This window comes from Lactuca virosa, chromosome 9 (assembly GCF_052849685.1).
Source record: "Lactuca virosa cultivar CGN04683 chromosome 9, Lactuca_virosa_CGN04683_v6, whole genome shotgun sequence".
Lineage (NCBI taxonomy): Eukaryota > Viridiplantae > Streptophyta > Magnoliopsida > Asterales > Asteraceae > Lactuca > Lactuca virosa.
The window spans coordinates 122765009-122780921 of NC_136434.1; the positions used below are offsets into that span (position 1 = coordinate 122765009).

The following is a 15913-nucleotide window of genomic DNA, read 5'->3' on the forward strand; positions in this document are numbered from 1 at the left end:
GACCCAAAATCCTTATTTTATCCGCAAAAAATTTCAAAAAACTGATCCAATTTATAGGTGGTTAAGGTCATTTGCGATTTAGCCTGTGTGCCTGCCATTTGTTTTTACTGATATTGAGTAGGCATAAAAATTGTCATATTTCTTAACTTTTTTTATTATTATATAAAATCGTAGATGGATAAGAGCTACATACGATTTTCATTTTTACCTGTAATTTATTTATTTTTAAATGTATAACATGACATATGCATTAGTGACTTGTATATCCATAGTTAGGACTAGAGCACCTGCCATTTACCTCTATTATTTATGATTTCCTCCAAAAAAATCCGAACACCTTCGTTTTTTAACCATAAGTCATATATAAACATAATCTTAAATATATAAGACTTATTAGAAAACGAATAAAACATGAAATATTAACATAATTTTTAAAGTTTTCAGAAAAAAAAAATATTAAACTAGAGCCATTAAAGATAACTCAAAAGTATGAAAATAAGTGTTATTTCAGATTTTAAGGTTTTACATACTTTTTGGTCCATGAGCTTAGCAGAGAGTGATTCATAGCCCAATATAGATAATTCATATGTAGTACTGGTCTTGGTTAAATCGCAGGTTACCTTAATTACCTCTCATTTCTTGGCTCAAATTGATAATCTCTTAATTTTTGGTAAAAATTGCTAAGACATTAACGATTTTTACTATTTTTATAAATTCCTTTAAATAATGTTATCACATCAGAAAATCGCACGTTTACTCAATAAAGACGTGATGGTGAAATTTAGATACTTTTGTATAATTATGAGTTAATTAAATGAAAATTAAATAGTATATGCGTTAGGAAACAAATAGACATAATTTGTATTTTTGTACTATTATAATAAAAATCAAATAATGTACTCACTAACAAAATAAAAACAATATGATGAATATCGTAAGTAATCAATCACGTTAACAAAAGCCAATATAAGAAAAATATGCTCATAAAAAACCCCTAAACTTCAACCCGTTTATCATTTTCATCCATACCCTTTCCTACAATTACTCTATTACCCCCTACACTACTATTATCAACAGATCTATCACTTCTAACCCCCTTAAGAACCCCAAATTTACTTAATAACCCCTCTCCCCAATCCCACAAATTCAGTACTAAGTAAGTCCCTATCCCACCGATCAATCCATAAGCGATGGAATATGTCAACGGCATCAATATCAACGTCATGAACGCCGGAATCGCCTGTTTCATATCATTCCAGTCGATCTCCACCACCGATCTCATCATCAGAACTCCGACCAGTATCAACGGCGGCCCCACCGCCCACGCCGGTATCGACGCTAGCAATGGTGTGAAGAAAAATGCCAACATAAAGTATCCCGCCACCGTCAACGCCGTCATACCAGTCCTCCCACCTTCCCTTATTCCGGTGGAAGATTCTATAAACGCTGTCACCGGTGACGTCCCAAGGAGTGACCCAACAACGATCGACGTTGCGTCAGACATGAAAGCAAAGTACTGACCTTCAAACTCTCCGTTTTCGTCTGCGAATCCGGCGAAACGTGCCATGGAGTAGAGAGTTCCGGTGGTGTCGAGGATGTCGACGTAAAGAAATGTAACCAATGCTTCCCAGAAATACCCTTTGTTGATGCTGGAAAAGCTCAGTGCACCGGCGGTGGATTCAATTTTATGCACGTCGACGACCTTTTTGAAGTAATCGAAAGCGGCGTCGCCGGCCGGAGTGTCGGGAAACGCCGTTACTTGCGTGTTACGGAACCATGATACAGCAGTTACAAACACAATGCCATAAATCATCGCACCTTTTACGTTTTTAACCAAACAGTAACCGATAATTACGAAACCGACCACGCCGAGCCAGAACGTTGGGCTTTCCATTCGGTTATGCAGACACATAATATCGCCGGAGACGGAGCCGCCGGGGAGGAGGGTGACAGTGCCGTTGGGGAAAGTAATTACAGGCGCGAGTGAAGCGCGTGAGGAGATTGGACACGCGCCGATGGTAAGGAGAGTTGAAGAGCTGTAACCTATTAAGCCGATACCTTGGTTGCTCTGCAAGCCGATGAAAGCTAAAAACAAGCCGATTCCGGCCGATGAAGAGATTCTCACCGGCTTCGGAACCAATTTCGCAAGCTTAGCTCGTAAGCCGACGGCAGAAATCAACAAAAATATCATCCCTTCGATGAAAACAGCGGCGAGGGCGTTTTCATAAGATATGTTACCGGAGCCATGAAATCCGACGACGGTGTAAGCGAAGTAGGCGTTAGCACCCATTCCAGGTGCTAAAGCCAAGGGTAAATTAGCGAAAGTGCCCATGATCACACACCCAATAAGCGAAGAAGCTACGGTGGCGACGATAAGATCTTTCCGGACTCTTCCCAAACACTCGGTGTAACCAGGGTTCACCGGAGAAAACTTGCAGGTGTCGTCGGGTTGAATGACCCGTAAGTTCGGACCTGTGCAGTTGGAGACGGCGACGGATGAATCAGAACAGAGGTCGATACAGTCGGAGACGGAGCAAGGGCCGCCAGAGTCTGAAAGGATACTGGCGTTGACAGCGAGAATGTAAGCCATGGTGAGGAAGGTGGCGGTGCCGGCGCGGAGCTCGGTGGTGAAGGTGGTCTTGCGTTCATTGAGTTTGAACCGTTTTCCGATCCGGGATTTTCCGACGAAGGTGTTGAGACGTGTCAATGATGAGGGTTTTGGTTCCGGTGGACCGCCGGCCTCCATTTTGGCCGGAGTTATGGGAAATCAGATTGTAAATTTATGAATATTGAACATGGAAACGTTTTATAGCATACGTGATGAATAAGTTATAAAGAAAATGTGTTTATTGTGACAGAAGATGGAAAAAATATGACGATTGATAATAATAAGAAGAAAAGATTGGGTGGGATGATTCTTATACTCCAATAAGTGGTGGTATCTTTTTTTTTTTTTTTTTTTTTTCAATTTATTTATCATTTTATTAAATAAATATAATTTGGGTTTTGAAAAACGAACATAACCAAAACAATAAAATATAATTTATGAGACTCAAGCTTAAGATTCATATTAATTGACGATGGTCAACGGTTGGATTGTATCTTCGTTATTATCGAATTGGATTATTTAAATTATTTAAATTATAATTAGTATTTTTGTTATTGTGTTTTTGTTTTATGGGTTAAAATTGTTGGATGTGTAATTTAATAAGAATAAGAACTACCCTACAATTTTTAGGAATGTGGTTAGGATGATTGGTGGTTGATAATGATGATGATTTTGTCTTGTTTTCTTTTTATTAAAAAGAGTTATGTTTTTTTCTATATTTTATCAAAGTTTAATGATGGCATATAAATCATAAGCAACACTTACATGTCTTTTATCATTTTTTTGTTTTTTATTTTTAGATTTGAAAAAAAAAACCTAATTTACAAATTGACAAAATTTTGTAAATGATAACCATAATTTGTATAATTCTTAGACTAAATTACAAAAATGCTCTTTGTGTTTAGTAGTAAATTATTATTTTTATCTAAAAAGTTTTGGATTAATATTATTGGTCTAAAATAAGAATTTAACTGCAATTTTGACTATAAATTTTTTTAAATGTTTTTAGTGATTATTTTGTCATTTCTATTTTTTTTTTTAAATTTCTTTTTGATGTAGAAATAAGAAAAAAAAAAGGAAAAAGAAAATACATACTCCATCCACCCAACCTCTCTCTCTCTCTCTCTCTACAATACTCATCTTACATTTGATTTTAACATACATAAAATACCACCACCACCACCAGCTACCAAAACAGCCGACGCCACCCTTTTTGTCGGACCACCGTTGGAACCACCCATTTTCTTTCTTTCTGCTGGTATGATCGTCACCTCTCTCTTATGCTGCTACCAACACCTCAACTGTTTGGAGATCTTGAAAACCCTAAGGTCGATATTGATAGAGGCAGTCAAAAGATCACTTTATAGTGTCGCCCCTTTCTCATATCTATGTAAGTTATAACGCCGCACCTCTCCATTGTCGAATCACACCGTAGAGAAACCCTAACCCACTCGCCGCCGCCAGAAACTCTAATCAACTTACAACATCATCAGAGTTCTTGAAAACTCCAATTCACCGCCACCTTACATTTGATTTTAACATACAGAAAACACCACCACTACCACCAGCTACCGACACATCCGACGCCGCCCTTTTTTTGGACCACTGTTGGAACCACCCTTTTTCTTTTTTTCTGCTGGTATGATCGCCACCTCTCTCTTTCTCTCTCTTTTGCTGCTACGAACACCTCAGCCGTTTGGAGATCTTGAAAACCCTAAGGTCGACATTGATAGAGGCAGTCAAAGGATCAGTTTATAATGTCGCCCCTTTCTCACATCTATGTAAGTTACAACGCCGTACCTCTCCATTGTCGACTCACACCGTAGAGAAACCCTAACCCACTCGCCACCGCCAGAAACCCTAATCAACTTACAACATCGTTAGGGTTCTTTAAAACTCCAATTCACCGCCACCTCCAGATGAGATAGGTGGCAACGCTAGGGTTTTGGAAAATGAGAAGGACGAAAAAGCTAGGGGATTCGCTGAAACCCTAATCATCGACGGCTCACCGGATATGGAGAAAGATGAAGGTGGTGGAGTGTAACATCCCAAGAATACAGATAAAATTTTGTTTTTAAATTCATTCGATTCATAAAGAAACTGATATCAAAATAGTCGAAAGAGTATAATTGTAACATGTTATCAGAGTACAAATTCCCAAAATCACTAAGTGTGGAAAAACATAGAGTGATGTGGTGCGATCAGGCCGGGCCCATCCCCTTCGAACTGGAAGTACCTGAAACATAAACTGAAAATTGTAATCACAAAGCTTAGTGAGTTCCCCCAAAATACTACTCCCTCCGTCCTAATATTATTGTCCACAGACAAAAAACACACAGATTAAGAAAAACATTAATTACCACTAACTTTATATAATAAAATGACAGTTTTGTCCTTACTAAGCATTTAATGTTCCATTAAATGCTTAGTTGGTTAATTAATAATGAGGGGGTATTTTGGTAAAAATGTTATTTATTTTTAGAAGATGACTATTATTTTGGGACAAACCAAAAAGGAAAGATGGACTATAATTTTGGGACGGAGGGAGTATATACTAAACGAACATGCTGCTAAGCATATATGGGTGCTTGCCTACGCCTTCGGTCTATTTCAACCGGATACTGTCAATCATATCTTTGTGCTTGCCTACCCCTTCGGTCTATTTCAACCGGATACTATCAAACATATATGGGTGCTTGCCTACCCTTTCGGTCTATTTCAATCGGATACCAGGTCTATTTCACCCCTACTATTACCACATAATATCATAACAGAAATCACAGAGTCATCAAACAAATACAGGCATAACTGAAAATTGTCACAAAGACAATCATCGTACTACAACATAAACTAGTGGGCCGACCTTGGTGCCTTCGAACCATAGATACTGCAAAGGAAGACTCACATCAGACTATAGGTATCAAATCCCACTCAGCGGATGACTCGCAAACTCCTCTCCCTATCGCACAAGCATAAAACCCTAATTAGAAATTAGGTTACATTCTAACCCGAAAGTCCAAAAACCTAATTCTTAACTTAAGACAAAAAGAGCTTCTTTATTTTTGCCTTATTGGGCCTCCCTCATCCCAAGGCCCAAATCCAATCAAAGTTCAAAAAGGGCACCCAATCCTAACTATAAGGCCTCTAAGGCCCAATATGGTCCAAGAACCCCAAACATAGCCTTAGACCCAAAAATGACTTGCTACAATCAGGTGGGCCCGAGGCCCAACTTACAAAAGCCTAAAGCCCAACACCAAATGAGCCTAAAAATCTTTTAGGCTCACTGACTGCGTACGCGCGACGTACTTGGCTTGTATGCCCAACGTACGCTGGTGTTGACCAGGAGTCGGGATGCTGACCCAGTACACACAACGTACACTGGAGTACGCGTGGTGTACTGGTCTGCCAACCCAAACACACTACCATGCCTTAATCCATTAAGTCCTAACGTCCAAAACTTAGATCCAAGTCCCTAATAATGTATTAAGCGATAAAGTGGCAAACTTTATGCTTTTGCATGCACGTATGTGGCTCAAATCATAAATTAAGTCCATAAGCACACTTGGATGGTTACTAACACTTGCATGTTTGAGGATTTACCATCAAGATCCGATTTTTATGACTCAAAACACTTCCAAGAGTCCAAAAGGACAACTCATATGGCCTGAAGTTGCTCACACTCCAAGAATCCAACTATGGGACCAAAAGATACCATTTTCTAATCTAAACCTATATCTAATATTGGAATGATCAAGGTTCAAACTTTATACCTTTAATGGGCTAGAAATGGTTCCAAACTTTGACTCCAAATACTGTTGATTTGCCTTTGTCTTTCCATCTCAATTGCTTGCAGTTTCTTCTTATTTTCTTCTGATTGTTCAACTTGAATGATTTTCTCCTTATCTTTGGGATCTACATTAGAAGTTGTTTTGAAAAGAGCAGAACTCGAACCTTCATTGATCGAAATCCCTTTTATTTGGAATTTTGACTGATCAAGATTCCATATTATAGTGGTTGTTGTTGATGATATGATTACTGGCTTCATTGGGATTATTGTTGGAGTTTGAGTAGACATAACTTTCCCCACAACTACTCCATAGTCATCACCAGATCCATTAGACGAACCAACTCCTCTTTCTCGCCCTTATAAGACGTGCGTAGGACGTGGAGTATTTGTTAGTAAACGAAGTACCAAATTGAGGATTGAAGCCAACTCAGCTTTGATGCTGGACTCAATGTTCGAAACCATTGTAGAAATGGAATCTTGAGAAATGGAAGATTGAGTCAAAAGATCTACTTTCGATAATGTTTCTTTAATTCCAGATAAAAAATCTTTAACTTTCTCAAATACTTTGTCATCCTTCTTAGTCTTGACTTTTAGATATTTTGAATAATCCTTGTTGAGTTCAACCAAGCGAGTTGTTGCACCAGCAACGACATCAAATTTTTCATGCAATAAGCTATAGTTATCATCAATCTTCTTAACCTCTTTAGACATCAAGGTTCGAAGTTCATTAACCTTGAGTTTAAGAGAAGCTTTCGTTTCAGCCACCTTTTTATCAAAGAGTTCATGATGCTCTTTAGCAACTTCACGAAGCTTAGTGACCTCATATTCAAAGTTTTGAGACTATTCAAATAGCCAATCTTTCTTCAAATAGCCACTCTTTCTTCATGTTTCTTAGAACTTTAGTTTGGAACAAATTATGCAATGAAGAGCTAAAAATCCAATTTCGAACTTTAGTTTTAATTTTTTTCAATTAAGTCGACTTCATCAGCTTTAGGAATTGATATGTATTCATGCGATGGTAAAGTTTCTAGGTAAAGTTTCTCTTTTTCAACCTTTCCTTGTGGCACATCAATTTTCGTTGTTTTGACTTCTTTCCATTTTTGAACTTTCGACACTAATTATTGAGAGGAAGTACTTCCATTCAAGGACTCATTCAAGTAACTATCATAAGCCTCTTGGACTTGTGCTTGAGAATACTTTGTCGACTGAAATTGTCGCCCTTTTCCCTCCAACCAATGATTGAAAATTTCCGTGTCATTTCTCCCTTTAACAAAAGACACCTTCGTTTTGTACTTGGAAACCGAATTTGGAAAATATGGATCATTAGGTTTAAATGAAACACTGGTTCTTACAACATTTGTCATTTTTGTAAAACCCATTTGTGAAAAATATGGTTTTTGAGGTCGTTGTTGAAAACAATTATGGTATCGATTTTGATAACCAAATCGAGAATCTTTTTGAAAAACTTTTCGATTTTGAGAAAAATTCTTTTGTGCATTGTTCTGAAAATGATTTTGTGCTTTACTGTCATTGTTTTGAAATCCCTTCACCTTTTGAACATTTTTCTTAACATAATTTTGATGAAAACTTTCTTGCTCATACTGTTGAGTTAGTTTTCAACTATTCTCATCCATTTTCTCATTTGCTTTCCCAACAACATTCACTTTTGGTGAAAACTCCTTTTTATTTCCAACATTCCTTTGTTTATTGTTCAAATTGCTTTAAGAGAAATGTTTTGAAGTATAGGATTTGATGTTAGTGAAAACTTCTTTTCAAAATTTTGTTTATTTTTGAATCTCAAAAACTTTGCTTTAGGATTTTCCTTTTGTTGTTTCCAATAAGCCTTGTTTTGTGCTTTTTTTTCCAGAAATTTCATTTTTCAAATCAGATTTTTCTAAATTTTCATTTTGATTTTGAAATTTTCCATTTTGAGTTTTAAAAGGAACCTTTTGAGAACCTAATTTTTCTTCCTTTTTGAAATCTTGAGCTTTTTCCTTTTGATTACTAGAACCATTAGGAAAAGATTTCTCAACGTTTTCTTCAGTTTTACTTTCGAATTTTGGTTTTTCTGTTTTCACAAACCGAACTTTGTTACATTTCTTCTCGTTTTCTCTAGGAAAAGATTGTTGACTCTTTTGACATTGAAAAACATGTGATCTTTTGTTTAACTTGTTTTCCTCCATATTTTTATTTGAGTAAAAACCTTCATTAGTCACATTTTGATTATCTTCTTTCAACAATTCGTTTATTTTAGGATCGATTTTATTAGCATTGCCTTTTGTCACAAACACTTGATTTGGAAGACCCTTGATGCACTTGTGATAAAGAATAGTATTCATTTGCAAATAATGTTTTCCCTTTTCTTTCAAAATATTTGAAAATTCCTCTGTATCATCATACACTTGAGTTTCGACAACTCTAAAAATTTTATTCTCACATGAATCATCATCACTATCACTTTCGTTATTTGTAACATCCTCAACGTCAACTTTTTCTTTTTGAAAATCACAAGTTTTGGTTGTCGAAGATGACTCGTCATTTAAGTTCACATTGGCATCAACATTATCTTTGTCCTTAGCCAACGAAGTGACATTAATGACATAATCATCTTCAATATCAGCAAAATTTTGTTGAGTACTTTATGTTGATTTCTCGGTTTTGTTCAAAATTTTGATTTGTTCGCACTTTGTCAAGGTCTCGCCCACAATTTTAACAAGATCATCAGCATTTAAACATTCACTAGTATTAACTACACCATAAGCATATGAATCATTAGGCACTGTGTGAGAGTCAGGTACTCTACTCTCACAATCGAAAGTAGTCTCATCTACTAGCTCTCGTTTGAAAGTATTGAAGGGAAGCAACTTTCTATGTTGTTCTACACAAATGTCAGCTGAATGGTAAAGATTCGTTAACTTTCCATATAAACGTTTAGCCATATTACAGTAGATATTATGTTGTGCGACTAACATTTTATTATCCATTTGTAGAGAATCCCTATCATACATAAGATTTGTAATATAAAGATCTAAACTTTCTATCTTAGATTTCTTATCCTCCAATCTATTACGAGCTTCATATAAGGATGCCTTAGATGTCTCTGCATCACTACTCATCAAAATAAGCATGTCATTTAAGTAAGAGCAGGTTTCATCAAATTCACACATTATAACATGATAAGACTGTAAATGAATAGTAAGAGATATGAAAAGATCATGCACCTTAGCAGTAGTTTGCACACTCTCTTCATCTCTTTCATCAACTTTCACATCATTCTCTGTTTCCTCTTCATTGTCTTCCTCACTCTTGACAAAAATGCTCTTCTCATTGGACATCCCTTCTTCAAACTTTGCGAATAACACACCATGTGTTGGATTTCACATTTCTTCATCATCTGATGTCACACCCCCAAACCGGAACGGCGGAAACGTTCGGGGGTGGTTGACGTCATGCGTAGCATCACAACAATTGTATCATAGCAAGCATAGTAAACACAACCAGACATTGAATACATACATGAAAAAGGTTTACATTGTTTAATACATAGTTTTATTCATAACAAAAGTAAAGACGTGACTCTAACGCTCTGTCTTCTCCGAATTCCTGGAAGTAACTGTCTACTAATTCCCTGAGAATACAAGCAGTTTTAAGGAATATCAGCATAAAGCTGGTGAGTTCATAAGCATTTGGTTTTGGTGGAAAATGTTTCTTTGAAATCCTTTTGAAAAGTGATCCTCAAGAAAATCCTATATTTTCTTATGAAAAGCGTGTTTGAAAACCCATTCCTTCCATGACTTCCGGATTCATACAAGGTATGAACACTTCAAGGTGTCGTGGAAGGAATATGAATATCCGTAAGTTACATGTTAAACAATTCGTTTTTGAATAGCCGGTTTATCCCGGGAAAATCCTATATTTTCCCTAAAGGTTGATGGTTGATTATCCATTTTAAAACTGAGGTTTGCAAGTATCTACCATACTCGTATCGATAAAAGCAGTGTTCTTTTAAAAACCCTGGTTACACCCAGAGAAATATATTAGTCTTAAAAACTAAATAAAAGAAAACCGTGATGAACTAAGTCCTGAAGATATTATTATTAATACCCTCCAGTAATCTATCGGTTATTACTTTGAGGTTAGTTCACTTGATTCATTATTACAAAAGTAAATCTCTGCTATCTAGATTGTGAGTTTTATAACCATACATTGACTTGACATGACACGTATAGGGGCCAGTATCCTTTATGACTTTGTCACCCGTAGACCTGCCGGTCCCACTGTAGCTAGCAGCGAGGTGCGGGATAGTCAGTCCCGTATAGATCTATACACAACAGTCACGCTCTCCCTACAAGAGATTTTGGTCATAAGTGCTAGTCCTACACTCTGATTCTGTGGGAGTGTTACCAAGGACGTGTCTCCAACTTAGACTAACAAATTTACAAGTAATAATACTGAAAATCCTGTTTATGATTTGCATGAATCCTTTATAAAATAATACATTTTACTACATGATTCACAAGTTCATTGTTCTAGTTTTGAAAACTGTTTCTACGAGTTGATTTCTTAATCGGTTGTTAAAACTGTTTTCCTTGTTAAAAGCATACTGAAAATATAATTATCTTAAACAAAATAATATATTTTGAGCACAATTTTCCTTATGCTTTTGCTTGTATTCCCCCCTGAAAACATGAAAACTCGGAAAAGCGTAGGGGTATGAACTCACAGTTGGATGTGGGATTCGAGCGTACGATCGGTGTGGATGCTAAGTGTCAACTGGTGTTTCGTACGCAAGTGGATCCTATTAACATATGGTAACACATATGTGTGTTGGAATTAGGGTGTTTCATGACTAAACATGACGGGAAACCACCCTACGGACCTGGAAATGCTTGAACTAAGTGTCAGGACCTTATATGATCAAACGAGGGAGGTGTACGACCAAAAGAGTGTGTGTGCGGCCAGAGTGTGCGGTCAGCATGTGTGTGCGGTTTCACACAGGAGTGTACGGCCGTACAGAGGGCGTGTGCGGTCCTACAAGGGAGTGTGCGGCCGTGCATAGGGGTGTGCGGCCGTACACTCTTCATTCATGCCCAAAATGTCGATTTTCGGGTGTTTCAAGGCCAATACCAAGTCCAACTAGCAAATGGAGGCCAAACTCTCACTTTGGAGAGTCTTTAAGGTGTGTACAGCCACCTTATGAAGGTGTGCGGCCGTACACCTTCAAGTGATGAAGAACACGAAGAACATGAAGAGTTTTAAGCTTAGATCATGGTGTCTTACCAGTATAACAAGCTGAATGATGGAGTAATTCACGTTTTTGAGGCCCTTAGAGTGTTCTTGGATGAAGTTTTTAGAGAGAGAAAGTAGAGAGAGGAAGTAGAGTGCAGCCAAAAGAAAGGAATGAGTGAAGGGGTCACCCTATATATATATATATATATATATATATATATATATATATATATATATATATATATATATATATATATATATATATATATATATATATATATAGGGATGAGTGTGCGGCTGGGAGATGGGTGTGCGGCCGCACACTCATGTGTACGGCCGTACACTCCTCCCGAGAGGGTGTATGGCCCGAATGTTGTACTATGGCTTGGTATTACTCGACCTAGGATCCACACTTTGATTTTACGAGGCTTAGAACACTTAAACTAAATCTTAAACGGCGTTAAAAGGTAACGGAATCAAGTTCAATGTTGATAGAGTTGACCAAGCGTACAGAATAAAATTTCGGGTTGTCACATCATCCCCCCGTTAGAGGGAATTTCGTCCCGAAATTAAAGAATAAAGATGTAACTCGTGGACTTGGAAATGATGGGGGGTACTTTTGTTTCCTTGGATTCTCGTGCTCCCAAGGGAATTCAGGTTCTCGTTTGGTATCCCAGTGAATCCTCACTATCCGGATACGACGTTCGTTTCGTGCGCTGGACTTCCTGGTCCATGAGTTCAAATGATTCCTATACGAAGTGTAGACTCTCGTTTAACTCGATATTGTCGAGGGGAATCGCAAGTGTCTCATCGGACAGACACTTATTTAGGTTCGACACGTGAAAGACGTGATGTACGTTGCTAAGTTCTCGAGGTAAACTGGCTACCCCGGTCGGAGGCAATGAGTACAGGTATCCCATGAAAACGGATTACTTCTCGAAGGTAGACACAGGTGAGTCTCTCCTTCTTGTATTCGGGCTCTCGCCCGATGCTTCAGCGGATCTTCACTATTGTATCCGTTGGTTCTGATTCATACTCTTCGCATGGATACCTTCGGTTTTCGAAGAGAGATGAGTTTTCGAAGTTCGCATCTAGTTTGCTGTTACGAGCGACGAGAGTTTTGCGATTAAACGATTTAAGACAACAGGGTTTGGTATAACATAGACTCAGTCGGACTAAACAGACGTCGTAGAATCGCGCGTTAAGTTTGTCCGGAAAGATCGTTTCGTTAGCACATTGGTGCCTCTGGGTGAATGTCTTTGGTGTTTGTTGTGTTTGATTCGAAATTAACAGGTACTACTAACACGAGGGTTCTGATGTCTTGAAACTATGAACTTTCATGAAATGGTTCTTACTAGATCTCTCTATGATCGTTTGGTGTACACAAGACGTGTATAATTACAACTGACCCTAGTGTATTCACTAAGCTATCATAATTTTCTCATTAGGGCTTTAAACCTTATAAAGATTTCGTGATTTAATCCGGACGAGAAAGTAATCACAATTATGAACAATTATCAGGGTTTTCGAAAACGTACCAAAATGTGGCAGGGTCCTTCGATGCTTCCTCACTCTAGGAGGTTAGGCTCCTCCTGTTTCCTCATTGTTCTTCTCTGTTGGGCAATCTCTTTTGAGATGTCCCATTTCGCCACATACGTAGCACACTTGGACTATGCTAGCATCAGTAGTGGAAGTGATGTGTTGGGTCGGGGTCTTTGCGAAGCGGGCTTCCTTGCCATCCTTAGCCCTTGGACAATTTCTTTCATAATGTCCGGGTTCGCCACAATTGTAGCAAACCTGACCCATCTTTATACCAGAAATCGAGGTGTTTGGCTGTGCAGGTGCCCTGCAGTAACGGGTGGTGTGTCCTTGTCTGTTGCAGTTCTTACAATGAAGTGTTCGGCACTTTCCTACGTGGTGGAAGTTGCATTTCTCGTAGCTTGGGAGTTTTCCAGCGTATTGCCGCACTGGCGTTGGCACTGGTTTGGTGGATGTGGTGGCTGTAGGAGTTATCACAGGTTGTCGTCTCTTGGCTAGTTTTTGAAACGATTTGCGCTTCACCCCTATCCAGATTTTTCGTTTGGCGCTCTTGGGTATGGGAGTTGGAGTGTCCTCCTGGATAAGTCCTTGTTGGTTTTCTGGTGTGCTGCTACAATTCGAGGTGTGGAAGCTGTCCCCATTCCCATTTGGGGTGTTGGCATTAAGAACAGCTAGAGCGGCTGCTACGGCTGCTGTGACAGTAGCTTGGAACGTAGTTGAGTCCATCTGGAGGATTGGTGCCTTACTGGTGGATTGGTTCTGCTTCTTCGGAGGCATGATCTGCTATATGTCAAGAAAAGAGTTCGTGAGCAACAATGGTTGCCTCTAGATGTATCCTAAATGTTTGTCTATGCATTGATATTTCCCATTTTGCTAACTGACTCTTTTTGATTTGACCCACATCCTCATGATGTGGTCTTAGCAAGGATAGAAAAGATTTGAGCACACAAAGTTCACATAAATTAAGTTTAGGAACTCTTGTTTTCTCAGCCCATCGGGCTGGCCGAGTAACTCTCCCATTTCTTCGGCTCCAGATGAGATGAAGGGTTAGCTATAAGAGTAGCTACGGGTATCAAGTCGATACAGGATTCAACTTGACGTTCGGGCGAAATCCCTGGAATGTCTTTGCGGAAGACATCGAGAAAGTTGCGGACTTCGGAATTGCTCTCGAGGTCTTTAACTTTTTGCGTCTCATCGACAACACGAGCCAGGAATGCATAACATTCCTTTCGTAGATGCTCCTAGGCTTTGACGCAGGAAATGATACGAAGGTTCGAACAATCTTATCACTGAAACCAGTGAGGACTCCGTCAGAGGGACGATTGAGACAAATCGCTTTCTCGAAGAAAAGGACATTGGCACGATGTGAGGCTCATTCGTCCTATGCCGATTAGGACATTGAAGCTTTTCATGGATACTGATATGAAATCGATGGGGAAAAGGGATGATCGTCTAAGGTAAAAGCACATCCTATGATACATGCTTTAACTGAAATACGATTGTTGTCATCATAACTGAAACTGAGATTACATATTTCGGAACTCAGGACCTAATGTCACACCCCGAAACCAATGGCGGAAACGTTCCGGGGCGGAGGACGTCATGTGTAGTATCACAACAGTTGTATCATAGTAAGCGAAGTAAACACAACCATTACATTATAATATGAGTATTTACATTGTTCAAAACATGGTTTATACATATCAGTAAATATAGCAAAAGTAAAAGACGTGACTTCAAAATGTTCCGTCTTCTCCAAAAGTCGGCAGGAGTACCTGTCTATTGATGCCCTGAGAATACAAGCAGCTTTAAAATAATCAGCATAAAGCTGGTGAGTTCATAAGCGTTTAGTTATGGTAAAAGAAATGCTTCTTTGATCCTTTGAAAAGTGTTTCCCAAGAAAATCCTATATTTTCTTATGAAAGGAGTTCGATTATCCATTAGTTAAACAGCCTGTTTACGAAAGATTTAGTTATCCCAGGAAAATCCTATATTTTCCTTAAAAGTTGATAGTTGGTTATCGATTCTGAAATGAGGTGTACAAGTATCTACCATACTTGTATCGTTAGATGTAGTTTCCTTGAAAAACCCTGTTTACTCTCTGTGAGACGTATTAGCCTTAAAACTAATAAAGAAGTAGGTAGTGAACTAGATCCTAAGGGTATTATCAATACCCTCTAGTAATCAAATCGGTTATTACTTTGAGGTTAGTTCACTTGTTTCATTATTACAAAAGTAAGTCTCTGTTATCTAGGTTGCGAGTTTTATAACCATACATTAAACTGGATATGGCACGAAACGGGGGCCAGTATCTTTTATGACTTTGTCACCCGTAGACCTGACGGTCCCACTGTAGCTAGCAGCGAGGTGCGGGATAGTCAGTCCCGTATAGATCTATACACAATAGTCACGCTCTCCCTACAAGAGATTCTGGTTATAAGAGCTAGTCCTACACTCACGAAATCCGGTGGAGTGTTACTAAGGACGTGTCTCCAATCCTAAGATGACAAACTTACAAGTAATAGTATCAAAAATCCTGTTTATGGTTTGTATAAATCCTTTAGAAAATATCACATTCTATGAAAAGATTTACAAGTTCCTTGCTTTAGTTTTGAAAACTGTTTCTACGAGTTGATTTCTTAATCGATTGGTAAAACGGTTTTCTGTGTTAAAAGCATACTAAACATATAATTATTTTAAACAAAATAATATACTTGAGCACAAGTTTCCTTGTACTTTTGCTTGTATTC

General features: G+C 38.2%; 1 pseudogene; it reads right to left on the reverse strand.

The window, feature by feature from the left end:
• Nucleotides 1–930: 930 nt before the first annotated feature.
• On the reverse strand, nucleotides 931–2887 carry LOC145137358 (adenine/guanine permease AZG1 pseudogene; annotated as a pseudogene).
• Between the last annotated feature and the right edge of the window lie 13026 nt (nucleotides 2888–15913).